The sequence below is a fragment of the Lepidochelys olivacea genome (genome assembly GCF_965140295.1).
Source record: "Lepidochelys olivacea isolate rLepOli2 genome assembly, chromosome: 11".
Classification (NCBI taxonomy): domain Eukaryota; kingdom Metazoa; phylum Chordata; order Testudines; family Cheloniidae; genus Lepidochelys; species Lepidochelys olivacea.
This window is the reverse complement of record NC_140421.1, coordinates 26,981,426-26,987,896: the sequence shown is the minus strand read 5'-3', so window position 1 is coordinate 26,987,896 and position 6,471 is coordinate 26,981,426.

Genomic DNA, 6,471 nt, shown 5'->3' with positions numbered 1-6,471 from the left:
TGCCATTTTCTGAGCTACCCCATGCACGTGCCCAGCTCAGCAGGTGAAGCCCTGTGCCTGGGGGCACCAGGGCTAGGAAGAGGGTGTGGCGTCGGTGGAGACGCTGAGCTAGCACAGGCTGTCATTGCCCATCCACCCGAAAGTCAGGGCCCACCCAAATCGCCACTTCTAGCTACGCCACGGGGAACAACACGGCTGCAGGAACTCTGCATATAAAGAGAGGGAGAAAATGAGCAACTTGAACTGAGCAAAAAGGGCACTAGGTAGTGAAATGAGACAGGCAGAGAGCAATGGTGCCATTTCAGATATTTCGTTAGAGGAGGGACAAATTCCAGTCCCTGCGCTGCCATCAAGGACTCTGTTCAAGTGCCCACTTGTCCCCGGCTCTGCTCCCTCCTCCTGCATGAACCCTGGCTCTACCTCTCTCCTACCCACACAGCCCATGGGCCAGTGCCACCAGGAGTCAAGTTCTTAGCAAACTCCCTGACCTCTACCATATGGGAACAGACTCACAACACCATTTGGCCCAGCCACCTGCCTACATGGAGGGGCGGCCAGGTCAAAGTTCAATGGTATTGTGACCAAACGCCCAGTGCAATGCTATGGACCATTCTAGTGGCAGCTGTACTGATTAGTAGGAGGCCATTGTGTCAGGCACACACACCCACCCATGCCCCCCCGTCCCCCTACCCCCCGGATCCACAGCCTATGGAACTTTGCGCAGGTGGAAAAACCTTGGCGGGGGGAAGCATGCCCTCATTGGCACCACTGCAGAGAGGTAAAAGGAAGCTGAATTGGGGAAAGCCATAGAAGAAGAAAGTGTATGTGAGAGAGAGCAAAAGAGTATCAGAACATTTCAAAATTTGGACAGAAAAGAATATTGGGAATTTTAAAATTATTTTTAATATGTTTTGTGACGAGCTCCAATTAATGTAGCTATTACATAGACTCACCCACACACAGACACTGTAGTTAGGGTTTTGTGGCTCTTTTTCAAATCGTAAAATTAAGCTTGTGAGGAAAGACAGGTTCGGCCTCCACTTGTCTATAGGGTGTGGTCAAAGTGAAACTTCCTGACACATTTCTCCATACTGTGCAACAGATGAAGCCATTCACCATCTTTGGAAACATTTTCGTTCAATTTGAGTGCAAGTGAGAAAAGGAATTAGCATTCTGTGTCTGAGCCAGCAGTGCCAGGCTTCCAAATAAGGATGGTCGTTTGATTATCAGTTTAGAGAAGAATCCTTGCAGTAAGAGTTAATATAATGGGCAAAATTCAGAGGTGATGTATAAGGCTGGGTAAACGCGACAGACCCTTTAGGCTCACCTAGGCTAGCTTGTGCCTGACTTGACATGCCTGTACAGAAGCATAAGGTGGTATAGAATCATAGGACATCAGGGTTGGAAGGGCCCTCAGGAAGTCATCTAGTCCAACCCCATGCTCAAAGCAGGACCAATCCCCAGTTTTTGCCCCAGATCCCGAAATGGCCCCCCTCAAGGATTGAGCTCACAACCCTGGGTTTAGCAGGCCAATAGCTCAAACCACTGAGTTATCCCTCCCTCCCCCCAAAGGTATAAGGTGTTCCTTTCTCCTCTCTGCAGACTACCCATATTGCGGGTTACAATGTGAGGGGGCAAGTGGAGCCACTTTATCCTTTATGGAGCCACTTTTCTCACTCCAGCACAAGTCAGTGTTGAAAGGGGCACTTTAGTTCTCCCTTTGCCCACCCCGATTTGGCCAGCACACCAGATCCAACACGGCCATCAGTCATCTCCGCACTTGGTGTTTGCAATTTACTAGAACAGATTTTTCTCAAGAGATTTTTTTTTTCTGAACATGGCACTTTGAAATCAGCCAAGACTGAAACTAACATCTATTATGAATTAGGGTATGTCTACACAGGGATGAAAGACTTGTGGAGTGGCTGCAGCTGGCCTGGGTCAGCTGAATTGGGCTTGTGGGGCTAAAAAATCACTGTGTAGATGTTTGCACTCGGGCTGGAGCCCAAGCTTTGGCAACCTCCACCCTCACAGGGTCCCAGAGCTCAGGCTCCAGCCCAAGCCTGAACATCTTCACATCTATTTTTCAGCCCCAGAGCCTAGGCCCTGCGATCCAGTTTGATTTAACTGGGAATTGGTCCTGCTTCGAGCAGGGGGTTGGACTAGATGACCTTCAGGGGTCCCTTCCAACCCTGATATTCTATGATTCTATGATCCTGAGTCAGCTGACCCAGGCCAACCATAGGCTAATGCTCTCTGTGTAGACTTACCCTTAATGGCAGTACTTCTGCCAGACCACTCAAAAGGAAGTCTCCTTTATTTGTATTTATTTGTAGTGTGGTAGAGTTTATGAGTCCTCCTCATTGTGCTAGGTGCTATACAAACACAGAGCAAAAAGACAGCCCCTGCCCCAAAGTGCTGCCATCCTCTCTGACACGCTAGCAGGATCTGTTGTAAGATTGTTTCAGCCTCTCTGCCAATCTTACAGAAGGTATAATGGAGAATTGCAACAGACCGTTTACAGCCAGGGGTCATTATAATTCAAACATGAGAACAAACTCAAATGAATCCTGAGTCATTAACTCAGCCTTGTTATTTATATCCATAATGGTTCTTCGGAGCAGCCCTGAGAAATTCACAACTTTTGTTTCAGGGAATTTTATACAAAGCTTTCACAAGCATACTCAGTATCACTTTCCCTCACCTCACCCAACCCCTAAAAAGAAAAACAGTTCACGTTGTTCCCAGTTGCAACACATTTTCTATTTTCTTCTCAGAAACATGTGAACATGGACTTTTTGCATTTTTGTGAGCCAGAAGCCACCAGCACTCAATAATGGGCCCATTTTCACAAGGAAGTGTGCCAGGTTATGCTAAAAATTGTGTGGAAATGGGCTAATTTTCAAGATTTTAGCGCATTTTAGGTTTCAGAGTAGCAGCCGTGTTAGTCTGTATTCGCAAAAAGAAAAGGAGTACTTGTGGCACCTTAGAGACTAACCAATTTATTTGGGCATCCGATGAAGTGAGCTGTAGCTCACAAAAGCTTATGCTCAAATAAATTGGTTAGTCTCTAAGGTGCCACAAGTCCTCCTTTTCTTAATGCATTTTAATGATTTTTGAGTAGTGTTACACAACTGTCACAGATTTTTACTCCTCAACTCTCCAAGACCATCTGAAATTGTGGCTAATATTTAAAAGAATCAAATAGGAAAAACGATAGTGATTTCCCAAGTTAATTCAGGAATTAGCCTGCTGACTCCTGCAGAACAGTCTACAGCGGGTGTGGCTAGCAAACGTACACCTGCTGAGCTATCAAAATAGTTATTGTGTATTGCATATGATTATGAATAATAAGGTAGGCCCAAAACTAAACTATTTGTGGTTTTGTGAGATGCTTATCACCATGGAATTTAAATTGAAACTTACTGTACTGTAGCCATGTGGTGAGTTAAATTGATACTCATTATATTCACTTTTCATCTAATCATTGCTCCCACTCATACCCTCTCTGCAATGATTCTGTTGTTACTTGAACTAGATATTCTTTTGAAACAGAAGGAATTTCAGGATCTACCAGTTGTGTTTGGCAGCAGAGGAGGTGTGCATTTGCAAGTCACACCTGCTATACTATGCTCTGCAGCAGCCGGAAGATTAATAGCTATTTTCTATTAATGATACATTTTTAAGAAGGACCAAAATACCTATAGCTTAATGAAGAAAAATGCTGATTAAATGGGCTCAATTCATTTCCAGTTTTAGTTTCCCCTTCACACAAAGCAAGCACCTTCTTTTTGAAATGCTCATCTAGTGGCCCTCAACTCTTATTTCATGGGAACTTGATTAAACCTATTAGTTGGCCCACCAGGGCCTGGGTTTTAATCTCTGCAGTCCTCCAAGGCCACAGCTGTTCCAATTGCTCTTGTTGAAGTATGTACTATGCCTGTGGCGGGATAAGATTAGAAAGCCAAACTTTTTATGTTCTCCAGCCACAAAGCTCATGTTGCCTTTGCCATTTTGTAACAAAACCACAATTATCGCAGGCTGATTTTGACAGAAATTCAACACTGCTCAATAAAAAGGATGAGTTGAAAGCTCATATAGACTGGCTGCCAGACGCAACAGGGCTGTGAATGGCACAGTCTGTGTTCAGCAGAAATAGTCATTTTCAGATTAGGCTTGCTTGGCTATCTAATCAGATTTTCTACCTTTTATTTTTTTAGTTTGTTTTTGTTATTATTAGGTTCTTTTTACATGTTCACTTTAGGGCTTAATAGTAACCAGCAGCTAGCACTAAATAACCTCCTCGGTGGCTACTTTGCACAGGAAACTATTTGTTAGGCATCTTCTAAGTGATGATTCCCAGCTTCTCAGAAAACTATGCCACTTCACCAGAAAAAGACCACAGCTGTACCACTCTGCTGTCTCCTTATCCTTCCCCATCCCTGTATCTAGAGACTTGCTCACACCCTACCCCGGTACCTAGTAACCAATTTGTTTCCCTTCTGTTTATCATTGACTCCTTGCTTTCCCTTTCCACATCACTTCCCCCCAACCCCTTGATGAATTTGAAGTCCAGCTGCTCTTCTGGGCCCCAGTGATATAGCCACCCGCGTTCCCACACAAAGCCTTTGCAGTTCTCCATGTGCACACACATAATGGAGCGTGGGCTCAGAGCAGCAATGAGGAGACGTAAGACTATTTATGTGAAGGTTTTGACTTCACACTACTGTGTTTTCTCTTCTGTGTGGACATTCAGGACCTTTGAGGCTGGATGGCCTTTCCCCTTCCACTCTGCTACCAGCGAATACCAGCTTTGAGGACAATGGCTGGAAAACTCCATGAGGCAGGAATAACAAACAAATCGCTTGCTGGAAAGTCAATATCTAAGTTGAAAGAAGCAAATCTACTTCTGTATATTAAAAGGTGAAAAATATGGGTTGACTAAAGCTGGGTGGGAAACAGTTTTCCCATACTGTGAGAATCTTTGAGATTTCAAGAATATTTCCCATCCCAAATCAGGACCAAAAGGCAAAAATCTCATAAATTTGAACAAACCAAAAAAATCTGAAAAATTCTGATTGGGTCAATCAAAACATTGATTGTTGAGACTTTCAAAAAATTTTGTATTGATTTTGATCTTTTATTTTTATTTATTTTTATACATTAACTTAAAGTTCTAAACAAAAAGTAATTTTGAACCAAAAAATGGAAGTTTTATTTAGAAAATGTTGAAGTAGGACATTTACACACTTCCAACCCACTTTCAAAAATGTTGGAAATGTGAAAAATCATTGAAATGCCCCTTTCCCACAAACAGTTTCAATTTTGACAAATCAGCATTTGCCAAGAAAAAAGTTTCACAGAAAAAAGTTTCAGCCAGCACTAGTGTTACCAAAGTTCTGTTATTAATGGGTCAGGTCCTTCCCCTACATCTTGATAACCACAGAAGGGGCAGGGACTGTCCCCATGGTGCCATTCACTCTCCAAGGCTTTTCTTGCACAGTTTGCTCTGTAACCTTCCGTTGAAGAAGGTTTGGCCTCCTATAGAAGAAAGCAAAGGTCTGACCCACACATCTCTGACATGCTCCTAGTTACTGCAAACTGCTTGGAACATATGGCCATGTATGAGAACAGTTGCAAGTTGGTGATGTTCATTAGCTTGAACAAACTGCTGCAGTTCCCTTAAAACAAAGCTGCTTCACAGCATCAATTGCCATTCTTTGTTCTTTGCAGTGAGACTTAAAATATCATTTCAGGAGGTGCAGGACTGCAAAGGTCTAATCACTGTGGAGTCTTACTATGAAAAACTAACAGGATTATGAGACTGAAATTTCATGCCAACGGATGTCACGCTTCATCGAGAAGGTAATCTCTATTTCTAAACCTGCAGAGCCCAACAGGCAGGTAAAGCTTTAGGAAAAGTAATATGTGCTACTGAGTTTAACTTTGGAGAAAGTATTTTAAAAAATAATGCCCTGTTGTTTCATTTTATAATAAGGAAATTTGTACAAAGCTATGGAGAGACAAATTATTATGTAAACCTAGGCAAGAAGGGCAACATCACCTTTTAGAGAACAGGACTGATTTGGGGCATGCTTTCAGAAAGGCATGAACTCTAATAAGGCCCCAGCTCAAAAAGGTGCATATGCACATCCCTAATTTTAAGTATGTGTGACTAGTCATGTTGAAGCCAATGAGTTTAAAGTTAGGCCATGTGCTGAATTGGAGCCTAAGGCATGAGCAAGTCCCTTTGCTATGCTATTGTTCACGTGAACATTCTCCAAGTATTGTATATTTTATTTTCCAGTTCTTTTTAATGTCACTCAGTGATATTCTGTTTGTTCTAAGTATAGTAATGCTTTAAATGAAAGTCTATATTTAGGATGTGAATAACATTGTGTGCGACCATTAAAGGCTGGTAGGTGCCCATGCTACAACAATGCATTAACAATGAACAGTAAGTGGAAACTG